The sequence below is a fragment of the Saccostrea cucullata genome, unplaced genomic scaffold (genome assembly GCF_032062105.1).
Source record: "Saccostrea cucullata isolate Sc308-1 unplaced genomic scaffold, CSIRO_AGI_Scuc_v1 ctg9732, whole genome shotgun sequence".
Classification (NCBI taxonomy): Eukaryota; Metazoa; Mollusca; class Bivalvia; order Ostreida; family Ostreidae; genus Saccostrea; species Saccostrea cuccullata.
This window is the reverse complement of record NW_026927044.1, coordinates 11,813-29,027: the sequence shown is the minus strand read 5'-3', so window position 1 is coordinate 29,027 and position 17,215 is coordinate 11,813. Positions and strand designations below refer to the sequence as shown.

Here is a 17,215-nt window from a genome sequence, read left to right as displayed (position 1 = left end):
TGGTGGTTATGGAGAAGAAGTTTTTTTAGCAACCAGTACTTTTGGTTTTGTTTCCCTGTTTAAACTTCCCTTGTTTAAGGGTCCCAACCCTCATTTTAGTACAAATGATAGCCCTTGGGCCAAGGATCCCCTTTAAAATTTTGGTACTGATTGGCCAAGGGGTTTTGAGTTGTGGCCCATATTCTAAAAATTTTACGCACACCACACAAATGGCCATAGCATTAGCTCTTTGAGTCTTTGGCTCAGAAGAGCTAAAAATCGTTATAACCAGTTAAATATTTTTTTATTTTTTAGAAATGAGCCTATCCGGCTTTCGTACCGGGGAAATTTGGGGAAAGGAAATTTTTTTCCTGCAAATCAGTTTTGGTTTGCCAAAAAATAATTTGAAAATTGGCTAGATGAGGCATGTTGTACAAAATGGTACATTTTTAAATACTTTTTTTAAATTTTTTCTATCTCTTGGTCCTTTCTCCATGATTTTGAAAGGTTATTTGTGTGCATTTTAATTCAAAGAATATACATTTGCAAAAAATTAGAGCCCAGAGACTATATAAATCCCCCCCCATATCCAACTTTGTAAATGTGGTGCTTCGTCCTTTTAAAATCCATTGTATGTAAAAAATAGCGGCGATAACTCAGTAAGATGGGCTACCTGTTCAGTGCAGATAATTACGTTCCCAAAACGGAGTTTGGGAACGTGTTGTTTTTCTCCAACGGAAGACCTTCTACTGATTCTGTTGTTTCTTTTCCACTATTATTATTTTTTTTTTCTTACCGATTTTGTGCAGACGATTTCTCGAGAACGCCTTGACAGTGTTTCATGAAACTTTCAGCAATGATAGGAAACTATTTGAACTTCATGCATTTGTTTTTATTTTGCCGTAGTCACTTCCGGTCGCGAGATATTGCCATTTTTCTGTTTTTTTAAAGTGTCATTTTGTCCGAGAGTGTTCTCGAAAACGGTTGGAGATTGAATCCTGAAACTTTCAGGGATGATAGATTATGACTCCTAGATTTGAGAAGGGTATAAAGTTTTTGTTGCCGTCGCGTCCGTCGTCCACCGGAAGTAATTTAAAAATATGCAAAATTTTATTTTTTTATTTTTTAAATGTTTCTTATGGAGGCAAATAGAGTGTCTCGAGTAATATTATGTCCACCGGAAGTTATGTTTTCCAAACCGGGAGTAGTCCAAAAACTGAGCATTTTTCCTCGAAATTATGAGGGAAGGTTCTTTCACACTCAGAGAGGAGTTATAGGTCATTTTAAGTATTTCCGGTCACACCGGAAGTGAATTATAAAGACCAGAAGTTGTTTGAAATTGATAGATTTCACTCTTAAATGTGTTCTCACGTATTTTGAATAATTGATCTGAACCTTTTTTTCATTTAAAGTTGTTTTATAACCTTATCAAAAATCGAACAGAAGACCTACTCGTTGCTCGCAACGAGATCTCATCTAGTTATTATTAAGGTCTTCCGTCTTCAGCGGAAGACCTTACTGTTATTCTTAGGTTTCTTTTCCACTATTTTTATTAAGGTCTTCCGTCTTCAGCGGAAGACCTTTCTGTTATTCTTAGGTTTCTTTTCCACAGTTTTTATTTATTTTTTTTTTACATATTTTGTGCACGCTAGTTCTCGAAAACGGCTCGATCGATTTTTATGAAACTTTCAGGACTGATAGAACATCAAAAAATCTAGGGATACGTTTTTTTGTTTTGATGACGTCACTTCCCATTCGGAGATTTCTGCGATTTTGTCATTTTTAGAGGGTCACTTTGTCCGGCAATGTTCTCAAAAACCATTAACCATTTATAGAAGTGTGAAATTTTCAGGGATGCTAGATCAACCTTTGGAGAAGTGCCTTTTGTATATCACAACTACCGGAAGTACGAAGTGCTGACGCTCGCTATGGCCCGAAAATAGTCCTATTAAGAATTTCAAAATTTTTAACACCTTTTCTACGATAACTTTTTACCTCGAAATATTTTGTTTAGACATGTAAAACAAAAGAAGTGTAAAATTTTAAGATCTTTCAAATGATATCTCGAAAAAAGGGCTGGCTCCTAAAATTAAGGGTCTAGAGGGACCGAATGTTTTTCCTTTATATCTCAAAAAGTATTGAGAATTTGTAATACATCAAAGAAGCAAAGTTGTTCAAAATGTCAAGATAAATCTAATAAAGTCGTCAAAATGCGTCCGTCGACGTCACATCCGGTCAAACCGGAAGTCGTAGGAAATTGCGTATTTCTGCCGTTCTTGACGAGTTTTGGGGTAGCAAATGTCACTGAAAGCCTAAAACCTAATTTTCCGTCCGTCGACATCACTTCCGGTCAAACCGGAAGTAGCCTAAAATAGCTAAGTTTTGAAGGTTTTGATGCATAATTGAAATTATAAAGTCAGTGGAGACGATTTAGCTCATTGCTTTCTTTTGTTGACGTCACTTCCGGTCAAAACAGGACGGAAGACCTACTCGTTGCTTTGCAACGAGCTTTGCTCTAGTTAAGGTCTTCCGACTTCCTTATTGTTATTCGTCTGTTTTTTATTATTAAGGTCTTCCGTTTCCAATGGAAGACCTTTCTGTTATTCTTAGGTTTCTTTTCCACAGTTTTTTAGGGTCTTCCGCTTCCTTCGGAAGACCCTACTGTTATTCTATTGTTTCTTATTATTCTTTTTTTTTTCCCGCTCGACTTTTGACAGGCGATTTCTCAAAGACCTTTGGACTGATCGTTATGAAACTTTCAGGATAGATAGTTTGTAGTTAAACCTATTTAAACCTGTTTTCAGAGTTTTATGCATGCCTTTATTTGTGAGTTATTGCCCTTTAATTGAAAATTTTTGATGTCTCGTTTCCACTGAAAATCTCAAAAATGACATAAGATATTTACACGAAAGTTGGAGAACTTGTAGCCAATACATTGTAGATGTGCACAACGATAAAATTATATAGCTGATTTCTTAAAGTTTGGAAGCTATACAACGGCAAATTTTAGTAATTTTTTTTCTTTGAATTTTTGCTACTTTTTGTGTAATAACTTTTAAACCGAGAATAATTTGGTAAGAAATATAGAACAAAAGTTGTGGGTAATTAGGAGAGCTTTCATATTTGATTAACGAAAAGGGGCTGGCCCCTATAATTAGGGGTTAATAGCTCATACACGCTTTTTTCTGATAGCTAAAAATATTGGTATATTATGAAAAAGTTTGACTGAAATAATTTCGAACTTATAAAATCTTGTCATTTGATATAAAAAGAAATAAACTTCCAGCTATATTTAATTGTTTTTTATATAAAACAAGTACATGTATGTGAGAAACCTTTCAGGAACAAGTTGTCTACTATAGCCAGCCAAGCCTTTACTGCATACATGTGCACATTTTTAGTTGATGCATCTAAAAGATATAGTTTTGATTCGGTGTTTCTTTGTTTTCTTTTTATCCAAATAATTTTAAAATGTGATGATGTACACAACAATAATTAGTACCTAGTTTAGAGGATTTTTTCGCGCTTGTTTGTAAACAACGCGCGGCATTGTGGGAAATAGGAAGGTACTAAAGACGCGATGTACTAAACACTGATTTGACCTGATTCAAATTTGTCTGTAAATGTTCCAAACAATTGAATTTTTGTATAGCATATGCCTCGAAGTCATAAAGTCTGTACATAAGTAATTTAAAATACTCAATATTACCATTTAATTAAAAATTAAAACGTCAGGTAAATATCAGGTCTCTAGTATATCCCGTTTTTAGTGTGCCCCTTCGAGTCGACGTCGGACACATGTTTGCCATGGTTTACAGACTGAAAATAGAATGATTTGTGAAGTTGAACATTTTCTCACAAAGAATCCGTTCGTAGACATGTACACTCATTTAATCTGCAGCTACGAAGTACTTTGTCACTTCTCTGGAACATTATTCTAAGCAGAATTATCCCGATTCATATATTCTAAGAATCTTGTGTGAATTGTTTACGAGGAAATTCTGAATGTCACATTAACAAGGATGAACACTCTTGACTCTGCTTCGAATTCCCCAGTGATAATTGTATCGAGTGATGAAAGAGCTGACGGCGACATTTTAATGTATGATTGGCTTGGACCATTGGAATGAAGGTTAGAATATTTTTATTACTTAAAATTTATACTATACTGATTACATGACAGTGACATACATTGATGTTATTAGAAATACACAGACACACCGATATATTATCTGTTTTACAGTTCAGACGCTCTCTGTTTACCTTGTAAATCCCCACAGCTTTATATTATATTTTTCTTTTAAATTTGAGGATGTAATTTCAACAGTCCTACTATCTATCATAGTGATCATACTCTATAATTCAAACTGCACTTAATGTTACAGAATATATTCAACTAATTATATATTGACAGTGTGACTGTAAGGGTGAGGGCAGATACTTATTTAGTTTTAATTTAGATTGTGCTTGTCAAGCCGCATTTGACATTTGGTGCATCCATGCTCAGTGTTCACACTGAGAGTTTATTCAAATGTTTAATTCGAATGAATTCACTGCTCGTTAAATTACTTCCCATTAGCTCCATGTGAACATGAGTAAGGATAGCTAATTCAAATTAAATAGAAATGAATTTTGAATGTAGCTTAAACATGTTAAAGAAGCTAAGCACTGTGGGTCCAAAGTATACTGCGGAAAAATTGTGTGGAGCAATGTGCAAGTCACAATCTTCTTTTGCCAAGGTCTTATCATAAGAGCTCGCATTATGGGCAGGGATTTGTGCTGCTGTCTGGACTCGCTATAAATAGATGTTCTCAAAAAGTCTTAATTATTTAATATCATACTTTACTGACAAAAAAGGACAAATATTGCTCAGTTAAATTGCAAAAGAAATTTGTTTAAAAAATTGTAATAATAGAAAGTTTGCTTTTTTGTTTGATAAGACTGCTGTAATGGTTTAATGTTTGTTTATTTGCCTTAATCATACATTTTTCAGTCATTTCATGGTGCCACCACTTGGGATGGTATTAGCTGCAAATATAGACTTGTACTCAGCACTTATTGCCTTTAAGAAGTATGAGATCCATTTTGTGCTAACACCTACCGTGACACAGAATCTTGGTTTATGCAGTCTCATAGGAGTAACCTGTCTAAAGCATTTAGCAATGGGATTGGAACCTGCGACATAAGGTTCAACTTCTTATTGATACTTTGATTTATAATATTTATTTGAGAATTTCACTCATTCACATACTTAGAGATGTTGAATATGTTGAATAGCATCAATTTAGACCTTTACTTAGCTAAGTAAACATGTACTGTGAGGTTTTTAAGGTCTCATTCATTTTATATGCCAGATGCATGTTATGGAACATTACTGCTTAAATGTTTTTGTCTTAAATTTTTTTGTCTTAAAAGCTCTTTACTAATATAGAGATATGTTCATGATGTTAGTGTTAAACCTCTTCAAATTAGGGTAAACCTTTACTTTAAACTCAGCAATGTGAGTGTGTTGTGTGAACTTGTGTTAGCGAGAAAGTGTGTTGTATGAATTTGTGTTAGCAAGGCAGTGTGTTTTGTGAACTTAATTGTGTTAGCCTGACAGTGGGTTGTGTGAATTCTTGTTAGCTTGAGGATGTGTTGCGTAAACTCGTGTTAGCGGGACAGCGTGTTTTGTGAAATCATGTATAAAGTGTAAGTGTGACAGTGTGTTGTGTAAACTCGTGTTAGCTAGACAGAGTGTTGATTGAACTCGTATTAGCGAGACTTCGTGTTGTGTAAACTCGTGTTAGTGAGACTGCGTGTTGTGTAAACTCGTGTTAGCGAGACTGCGTGTTGTGTAAACCCATATTAGCGAGACAGCGTGTTGTGTGAACTCTTATTAACGAGACAGCATGTTGTGTGATTTCGTGTTAGCGTGACAGTGTGTTGTGTGAACTTGTCATCCTGAAAATTTGTCATGTGAACTGGTGTTAGAGAGATAGTGTGTTTTTTGAACTCATGTTAGCGAGATTGCATATTGTGTGAACTCGTGTTAGCCAGACTGCGTGTTATGTGAACTTGTGTTAGCGATATTGCATGTTTTTTGAATTTGTGTTAGCGTGACAGTGTGTTGTGTGAACTCGTGTTAGCCTGACAGTGTGTTGTGTGAAATGGTATTAGGATGACAGTGCGTTGTGTGAAATGGTATTAGGATGACAGTGTGTTATCGCAACAGCGTTTGGTGCAAACATGTGTTAGTGAATAGTGAGACAGCCTGTTTTGTGAATTTGTGTTAGCGTGACAGTGTGTTGTGTGAACTCGTGTTAGCCTGACAGTGTGTTGTGTGAAATGGTATTAGAATGCAGTGTGTTGTGTGAAATGGTATTAGGATGACAGTGTGTTATCGCAACAGCATTTGGTGCGAATTTGTGTTAGTGAATAGTGAGACAGCCTGTTTTGTGACTTTGTGTTAGCGTGACAGTGTATTGTGTAAACTCGTGTTAGCGTGACAGTGTATTGTGTAAACTCGTGTTAGTGAGACTTCGTGTTGTGTAAACTCATGTTAGCGTGACAGTGTGTTGTGTGAATTCATCTAAGCGTGACAGTGTGTTGCGTGTACTTGTGTTAGCTAGACAGTGTGTTGTATGAACTCGTATTAGCGAGACTGCGTGTTGTGTAAAACTTGTGTTAGCAAGACAGCGTGTTGTGTGAACTTGTGTTTGCGAGACAGCGTGTTTGTGAATTTGTGTTAGCATGATATTGTGTTGTGTGAACTCGTGTTAGCCTGATATTTTGTTGTGTGAAATTGTATTAGCGTGACAGTGTGTTGTGTGTTAGTGTGACAGCGTGTGGTGCGAACTTGTGTTAGTGCGAAAGTGTTTTTCAGTATTGTGATGGCGAGCTGTGTGATAGCCTAATGGCGTCTTTTGTGTTGGTTAGATGGCACGCTTTTATGAAAGTGCTATTGAGCTTTAGCAAGTGGCCCTATCTGAACACGCCTTATTATAATTGATCAGTTCTCAGATATACAGTGAATTACCGGTATTATTGTCACCATGAAATCAGCATTTACATTTGCAATTACCTAGTTAGTAATCATAAGATATTGGTTTGCGAGTTTTAAAATTATGGTGTTCCAATGATGTGAAGTTGCAGTGTGTTAGCATGTTAATTTCAACAGACTGCAACTCCAATGCAGCTTTAAACAACACGCTGCTGTGTTTACACAAAACAAAATATCATGGAAACACAACTCTAAACAATCTGTTGAGTGTTAGCTTCACTGCATGTTGGATTCAGTGTGCTGGCATATTATCACTGACGTACATGTTAGCACATTGTCACCTCGTGCTAGTATGTTGTCATAAATGCTCTAGCACATTATCCTAAACCCACTAGTGCATGATAACTTTGCACTTTATGTTGTCTTATTAGGGGATAGCATAAATGACTGCCTTAATTGGTGTAAACTTCTTTTAATTGATGAAAGAGTACATTAAAAGAGCTAAAGCCACGAAGTGCAAAAATATGCCCTGTGACCAAAATGAATAAAATTTTATTCTCTGATAGGTTAGACTTTGTGGATTATAACATATTTTATTTTTTAATGATATCTTTTCCAGTTTTCTTTTTATAGTCGTTCGAAATTGGTATTGTTTTCAAGTAAAATCTACATGTATAACGTCATGTGACTTTTGACGTTATTTATACACATGTATATTGTAACGGTATGACGTTAACGTTATTTGAATGAAGGTAATTACTGTATATCTACATTATTAGAAGGGGGATCCGCTAAAATAAACCGTACCTAAGAATTTGGGAAATTTTATCATAGGACCGTTAAGAAATTTTTAATCATGAGATAAATACATGTATCTAGCTAGTTTTTGCTTTGATTAAAAAAGTGTCTAAATACTGTTATATTGTCCTGCTAAGTCAAAAACAACTTTTCAAAATGATACATTAAGAGAAAATAGGGGAAAATTATTCACGGTGTAAATATTAGCTGTATCCACAGTATGGATTAATCCATATAGTCACGAAAAAGTGAATATTATGTGTTCATTTTTGGGGGGGGGGGGGTGAAATTATAGTATAGGCAACAGAAGGCTGTTTATAGCCGTTGCTGCTTGTGTGATCTTTCAAAACACAAGGGCCGTGCGTAATTACCATTACCATGTGTATATACATGTATTTGTTGCCTATCATGCGTAATTGTATTTTGTTTAAAACTAGTGTTAATTGTAACGGGGACCGTTACAGATGTTCCCCAAACGCTCCCCAATTCCCTATTTGTGCCTTATTCCTGTAAGACTTTTTCATTTGCTTAGTATCGAAGGATTTCATTTAAGAATAAAAAAGTTATAATGATATCAATCATAAATGTCATTCAACGTTTTGCATGCGCGCACACGTTCATACATATACAAGATTATCATGGCATGGTGGCTACACGATTAACATATTTTTATATACTTAAAAATCAAGAAAAAAAATTATACAAATATAAATGTTACCATGTTTTAAGTATAATCATTTTGGGCATGTGCATGCATGTCCTTGAATTCAATTTTGATAGTAGCATAATGTGGGAATCCATTATTCCTATTCATATTCTAAATTTCATCCCGTTTTGTTGAAAACTAAGAAAGTTATAGGCATTTAAAGTTTCGGCCAATCAGATTGCAGCACACGTGCATGCGCATGCTTTCATGATAATTTTTATAAGTCATGCTGTAGATCTTCATAGTGTATGACCATGTTCAAAATTTCAAAGGATTTTGTCGAAAAACAAGAAAGATATTGAGACTTTAGTTTCAGCCAATCAGAGCGAAGCACACGTGCATGCGCTTGAGATCTTGCTCTTGCAAGCACGTGCGCGCAAAATGACCTTGATTCCGCAAATCTACATAACATGTCTACTAACCCTAAAAAGGTTTTACCTACTTCGGGTGAACAGTTTACAAGATCACTCGCGGACAAAAAAGTACCCAGGAAGAAGAAGAAAAATAATAAGAAGAAACAGAGTAAAAACAATATGTTCCCCAACTTCGTTTGGGGAACATAATTATCCCTCGGACTTGCTGTACATATGGAAGGATATAATTTTGCCGACGTACCTTCACACGTTTTTTATCGTCAAGTGTTATCCCTTGGGTAGAAGCTCTAAGGTAGTGTACATTGCTACATGTATGCATATACTGGAAATTCATTCGAGATTCATAGTCAAAGACGTTTGACGGCACTTGTTTTGATAAACTGTAAATTAACTAGTGCTAATTGTAACGGGAACCGTTACAGATGTTCCCCAAACGCTCCCCAACTCCCTTTTGGTGCCATATTCCTTGTAAGCCTCATTAAATAAGACAAACTCTGTGCATCTGAGATTTTAACAACATTTACAAAGAAGTGTACAAAAATCATTTAAACTTTAGCATTGCACGCGTGCACATGTGAATGCATTTGCGTCATGACCATATCATCTTGTCTACACAATCTATATTTTTAATACACTGAATATTAAAGTATTTAATCAAAAATTATTAAAAAAATACGCTCATTCAAGTGTATGTTTGATTTTACTCATTTCACGTGCACGCACGTGCATACATGAGCATGGTGACCATACCTTCTTCTAGAAGTCCATTACATCTATGTATGTTCTAAATTCCACCCCGTTTGGGTGAAAACCAAGGGAGTTATAGCTGTTTAAAGTTTCAGCCAATCAGATTGCAGCACATGTACACGCACATGTTTTCATGTGCATGGTGACCATACCTACTTGTAGAAGTCCATTATATCTATGTATGTTCCAAATCCCATCCTGTTTGGTTGAAAACCAAGGGAGTTATAGCTGTTTAAAGTTTCAGCCAATCAGATTGCAGCGCACGTGCATGCACGTGTTTTCATGATAATTGCTTTATCTCATGTTGTAGGATATCCTAATGCATGGCTATGTTCAAAATTTCAAAGGATTTCGTCAAAAAACAAGAAAGATATTGAGACTTCAGTTGCAGCCAATCAAAGCGAAGTGCACGTGCATGCGCGTGAGATCTTGCTATTTTCCCCATGTCGTCATGTCTGTACTACTAATATATCCTCACATTATGAGTTTCAAAGCATTTCATCTAAAAATAGAACAGTTGTGGCTATATCTATTATATTGGTCATTTTACGTGTTGCACGTGCACGCTCTTGCAAGCACGTGCGCGCAAAATGACCTTGATTCCGCAAATCTACATAACATGTCTACTAACCCTAAAAAGGTTTTACCTACATCGGACGAACAGTTTACAAGATCATTCCCGGACAAAAAAGTTCCAGGAAGAAGAAGAAGAAGAAGAAGAAGAAAAATAATAATAACTAGAAAAGAAACTCGTTGCGAGCAACGAGAGGTCTTCCGTCAAATTCTGGAAAAAAAAACCCCGCAAAATCGAGCTAAAAAGTGATATAACTTTTTATGGAAACAAAGGGGATTGAACCCGGGTAGCCAGCGCAAAAATCCAAAGCGCTGACTATTACGCTATTGAGACCACAGCTTTAAATATACATTTATATATTTCTGCAACAGTACATCTGTCTTAGAATAATGAAAGGCGGGTCACTATTCATAATTTTGCGTCAAACGAATCGAAGAAATCTTCGGGCCTTTTTCTTTGGAATGTTCCATTAAAAAGGTGTGATAGTTTCAATGGAAATAAAAAAAGAATGTTAGTATAGCTTAAATTTCATTGTTAAGAAAGTATATTTAACGCATTTACACATTCCATATCGTATATAGATTACTAGCACTAAATCAGTGAAACTGCTATAATTTTCAACTGATTTTTAATTTGCTGTTTATCATTAATAATGAAATATCCCGATTGCTTAAACTTTCATGTACAGCTTGAATTGCTTCGCCGAAAAGTCGCCCTACGACGGTCAAGGAATCAGACACCATTTATGTTTAATAATTGAGACAAGAATGATGATATAAACTCCATTAAATTATCTTTTTAGATATGGTTTTCTTATTTCTGTCTTTTCTATTTGTTTAATTCAAGTGTGCATTAGGAAAACGGTGGTTACGTTTAATACTTACAATATATGTTTCTTAAAAGTTATTACTTATAACTATGATTTAAAATCTGTTATTCCGCAAAAAGTAAAAGATACTAGGTATCGTTTTTCATTTGCACATTTAGTCTTTTCTTTTTCTACTTTGAGAACCAGCCAAAACCAATTATAGAAGACGTTTGAGACCACCATGGATTAAAACGGAGTTTGACACACGTTTGCAACGTAACAACGACGTGACAATCCTAGTATTCCTTTACACTTCTTTTATCCTTATTTTACTTTCGTTCAAGCAAACGCTCTGCTGCCTCCGTAAACCCCTATTGCGAAATGTCGGAGTTGACAGAGACAGCCGCCATTTTGGACCCACTTCAGATTTTTGAATGTTAATTTTTAGAGTTTGGATTTATCAATATTCAAACAAATTATATAGTAAGCATAATAAGAAGGGTCTCTATAAACATACTAAAAATCAATGAAAAATATGAAAAAACAAAAAAGTTAGAAAATATGGACTTTTTAATTTCGCTTCCGGTAGCAACCGGAAGTACCGACGACACACGAAAAGGTGATTCGTCACATCTAAAAGTCATCATCTATAATCTCTTACAAGTCTCCAGTTAATATCTTAAACCATTTTCGAAAAAAAGGGGGGACAAAATTGCATTTTAAAATCAGAAAAGTGTCAATAACTTGGAACCAAATGTGAGTATTCCAAATTTTCCTATCCATGCCACAACTTCATATAATGACACATAATTCCTGAAATTTTCACAGAAAACTACTGAATAGTTTTCGAGAAATCGCGTGCACAAAATTTTGGGGAAAAAAATAATAATAATAATAATAATAATAATAAGAAACAGTAGAATCACTAGAAGGTCTTCCGTGAAGACGGAAGACCTTAACTAGAGCAAAGCTCGTTGCAAAGCAACGAGTAGGTCTTCCGTCGTATTTGACCGGAAGTAGCATTAATTTTTTAACAAAATTGAGAAATAACGCCTAAAAATGGTTTGAATCCTTTAATGCTATGTTAATTAATGCAAAAATAAGCAATTTTTTTGTACTTCCGGTTTGACCGGAAGTGACGACGACGGACGAAAAATCAATTTTTATGCTTCTATAGACATTTGTTACCAAAAAACTTGTCAAGAACGGCAAAAATACGCGTTTTTCGACTACTTCCGGTTTGGCCGGAAGTGACGACGACAGACGTTTCTTGACGACTTCAATAGATTAAGCTTGTCATTTTGAACAACTTTGCTTCTTTGATGTATTACAAATTCTCAATACGTTTTGAGATATAAAGAAAAAACTTTCGGCCCCTCTAGGTCCTTAAATTTAGGGGCCAGCCCTTTTTTCGAGATATCATTTGAAAGATCTTGAAATTCTTTACTTCTTTTGTTCTATATGTTTTCATAAAATATTTTCAGGTAAAAAGATATCGAAGAAAAAGTGTGAGAAATTTTGAAATTTGTGATAGGTCTATTTTCGGGCCATAGCGAGCGCCGACGTGCGTCATTTCCGGTAAATTTGATATACCTGATGCACCTCTCCAAACATAGCTCTACCTAGCCTCAAAGTTTGAAGTTTCTATCTAGAGTCGTTTTTCGGGAAAATTGTGGACAAAATGACCCTTAAAAATCAGAAAATCGACGATATCTCTAGACCGGAAGTGACGTCATCGAAACGGAAAAAAACTCATAAGGTTCAAGTGATGTTCCATACGTCCTGAAAGTTTCATAAGATTTTGTTGAGCCGTTTTCGAGAAATCGCGTGCACAAAATCGGTAAGAAAAAAAAAATAATAAAAGTGAAAAAGAAACCGAAGAAAAACAATAAGGTCTTCCGCTGAAGACGGAAGACCTTAATAAGAAGAAACAGAGTAAAAACAATATGTTCCCCAACTTCGTTTGGGGAACATAATTACCAAATTTATATCCACTTTATTTAAACCTCTTTAAACGCCAACAGATGAACAGGCGCGGATCCAGAATTTCTTTCCAGTCATAAAAATATACAACCCATCTCTTCTCATGCAAAAAAAGCAAACAAATTGCTATCATCTCGGGAATTGAGAGAAAAAATGTGAAAATAACACATCCTAAATACCAAGCTAGCAAATTTTAAAATTGTGATCTATGAAGGTAACAAAATTACATGCACGAGATAATTCTAATATTCTGGGACACCTCATGTATTAAATAACTGCTGTCATTTTATATAATGTTTGATACCCCTTTTGATTGGAAACTGGAATATGTAAGTCCGTTCAAGTGTAGATCAAGGCCAGTTATATGTTATGCAGGTAAAGATCTATATTATATTTTTTAACAATAAAGAAGATTAAAGATCACCGCCGCTGTTGTGATATAGAAAGCTATCGACCATGCAACAATTACAAATTCAATGTTGCTGATCAGCCGGGGATATTTTTTACAATTATAGAATAAAGAAAATAAATTACCTTACCCTGTTGATTTATGTTTGTATTTATGAATGAAAACGCCCCCCTCCCCCCAAAAAAAACTAACTGACGACCTGTACCATAGATTACTTATGAAAAATTTGGAACACCTACAAGTAAATATTTAAAACACATTGCAAAAGGGGGCGTTGTGAAAATATTTTATGTTAAATACTGAATTCTATGACACACCAATACACTGACATATTTTTGTATTTCATATTTGTACCAAATAGAATTATAATTGTTTGAAATATATATTCGTGAAAATATCAATATACAGTATACATATGTACATACATCGATGCCCCCCGTGCGAAGCTACGCACAGCATCATTAATAGGATTTTTGCTTTTAAAGCGGTATGAAAATTTACTTTTGTACACCTGCATAAAATTATCTCAGAAGATTTAAAAGTAAAATAGATCGACGACTGATATACGTATGTAAATTGCGGCTATAATATGTAACAGTGTTGACTCTACCTCTCGTAATATTAAAAGGAACTTGAAATTGACATATACGCATCCAAGTTCAAGATTTTATTTCGTGGAATTGTAGACAATTAATATCTAAATCCTGTAATTTCGTACATTATTTCTTTTTTTAATTGATATTTTAGCAGCAAGCCAGCCCAATATCATTTTGCTTGAATTACGAAGGGCAGACGTGATTATGATATTCCATGTTTTCACAGTGATGTGGATTCATTCTTTCAATTTGTTAATTACAACGAAGATAGTGTACAGCTTTAAAACGAAAACAGGCGATTGAAAGGGGGTGAAATTGGAGATAATAGAAATAGACCTCTGTTAATAAATGTAAGTTAATGATTTCGAGTAAAGTTTAAGTGATTCATCTTTAAAAAAAATCAATTACCATCTAAAATAATTACGGTCTTTATATGACGTCACAATTGACGTATATGTATTACTTTTAACGTCATGTTCAAAGACTGACACTTATATGTTTTTTGAGTTTTGAATTCAAATATTATAAAAAGATCATGCATCTCCACAAATTTCGTTTCAAACGAACTACTGACTATTTTTTTTAATATATTGTGTGTAATTTTTATACAACTATTGTTATATAAACCAAATATTACCGAATGTTTAACAAAACTGGTGAATCTTTGCGATAACAAAATTTAAATGTAAAGGCATATTTCATATGAACAACGATTATATTAAGCGTGTAGATTTGTATCAGGAATCTTTATATATATGGTAAGTATGAAAGTTGTTCTTGACTGTGGCCACACTTAATTTTGAGAAAATATGTCGAAAAATGGGCATTTTTGAACGTTTAAATGAAACCGTCGCATCTTCAAACAATGGCACGTGCCTAACAGCGCATTATTTAATAAAATGAGCTACGTAAGGAAAAGAAGTATGTTGTCCTCTAATAATTAACGTATAATACCGGCCATGAATAGAAACTCGATTTTTGTGAAAAACACAGGGCCAAATATGATGGTTCGTGGCTTTACCTCTTTACAAATTATACATAGAAAATGTGACAATATCTTATCTCTCAATTTGATAATCTAATTTATAATCTCATGAATTGCACTTTTTATTAGTAAAAGAAATATAAATTAAAAAATTTCACCCTTACCGAAAATATCGCCTTCCTGCAAATATTTGCTGCAAGTCTGCAGCAAACATTGCTGCAAGGTTGCAGCAGACTTTGCTGCAAGCTTGCGGCAATGTAGCCAAAGAAAGCATGACAGTCTATACAAAGCCTTGGTGTTTGCAGCAAGTTAGCGGCAAGTCTGCAGCAAGCTTGCTGCAAACATTTTACCATGCAAATGAGGTTTGCTGCAAGTCTGCAGCAAACATTGAATTTTCCAAATAAGGAAACCTTGCTGCAAGTTTGCGGCAAACATTGCTGCAAGCCTGCCGCAAACATTGCTGCAAGCTTGCTGCAAACATTGCTGCAAGCCTGCCGCAAACATTGCAGCAAACATTGCTGCTAACTTGCAGCAAACAATTTCCTTATGGTTTTGGCACATTCCTTAATACAAGCAGCAAGTTCACAGAAAGTCTTTGTCCTGACCTAAATCTAAGTTTAGAGAAAATCCACCACATGTTTCTGAAATGATGCAGTTTTATGAAGTTATGATAGGAGGTCCTCTTTACGTTTCTAGACAAAGTTTTCATACCTTTTTAGAATTAAAGTGCATGATAGCTTTTTATATGAACAGAACTTTAAGAACTTTACATATAATTTTTAATGAATATTTTTGTGATTACACATTTACTAATTAATTTGATAACATTTAACTGACTTGGGTCCATTAATACTTTTAAGAAGTATACATATGTGATATCAAAAAGAGGACTGAAATTCATAAGAAACAGATTTAGATTTGACCTAGCATTTACACCAGTTACTCAAACATGCTTTTAAGAAATATTCTTTCAAATATCAAAATAAATCAAAATCATTTCTTACCAATTAGATATCATTGATAGATTGAACACCTACATCCAGAGTTTGGCACTTTTAATCATTCAAAACAATGTATATTCCTAACAAAATACTGAAACGTGTACAACTTTAATTCCAACATTTCAAAATGGCCAGTTTTGTGTTGACCCAGTACAATCTGCGTTTCATTGGCTGATTTGTTTACTGTTCTTGCGAACTTCCTGCAAACATTTGAATAGTGAAAAGTTTCCTGCGAATTTGCTGCGAACATTAAATTGGCGTGTATGTTTCTTGCAATGTTCCTGCAAACATTTTAGTTTTCTGCGAATTTGCTGCAAGCTTGCAGCAATTGCTGCAATGTTTGCCGCAAGATCGCAGCTAGCGGCAATCATCTGCGAACAAGAAAATTTTCTTCTTGCGAACAATTTTGTTTGCTGCAAGCTTGCAGCAGACTTGCTGCAGGCCTGCAGCAAACAAATCAGTTTGGTAAGGGCAATTTCTTTTGGATAGGTGTAACTCATCTGAATACTGAATTTTGATACCAAGCATGACCATGATTTGCCAGAAGATCATCTGTTTGGATGTGACATGGAATAAACAGCATAGTGAAAATAAGTCAAGTTTTGGTTTGTGAAGACAATTTTTAAACACACTGTGTATCATTTTTAAATTTTGATTTGACAACATAAATCCACAAATATGAACATATCAATTGCTCTCAGTTTTTCAAGTGAAATAGTTTTTGTAACAGAAATACATGTACCAGTAATTACATTGGAATAAATGTTATTTTTAAATATAATAATATTTTGTTTGTGTAGCATGGTGACCTCTTTATTAAGGTCTTCCCTTTCAAAGTTTAGACTTACTTATTCTAATGATTAAGATAGATCCTCTGTCTTCAGCAGGAATATAAGATCTTGTAATACATGTATGTGTATTTTTTACAGTATAATGTAATTAAATTGTTATTTTGGCACATACAACTAATTAAAGGCATAAACGTGTATGATTCCAAGGAATTCAGTACATAAGGCATGTACATGTAGTTTTCTAAATCAAGATTGAAGAGATGTCCAGTCGCATTTCAATGTCAACTGCAAAACTGTGCCTGTTGCATACTTATTAGCCCATCTGAGCTAAAGGAACCAGTAATTTTTTAAAAACATAATTTTATCCATTATCATCATTGTCTAAAATTTCACAATATCATTTTCCAGAACCAAAGTGAAACTTGGCACAGAGCATCCTTAGTGTAGGGGATTCAAATTGTTCTTATGCAGGGCAATACCTT

The 17,215-nt window shown here is 34.7% G+C and overlaps 1 long non-coding RNA gene across 1 annotated transcript; it reads left to right on the top strand.

Moving 5' to 3' along the window:
- Positions 1 to 3,785: 3,785 nt before the first annotated feature.
- On the top strand, positions 3,786 to 16,681 carry LOC134273347 (uncharacterized). Its single transcript, XR_009993385.1, has 3 exons — positions 3,786 to 4,111; positions 4,973 to 5,166; positions 16,432 to 16,681. It is a non-coding gene; the product is annotated as an uncharacterized LOC134273347 (long non-coding RNA).
- The last annotated feature ends 534 nt before the right edge of the window (positions 16,682 to 17,215 follow it).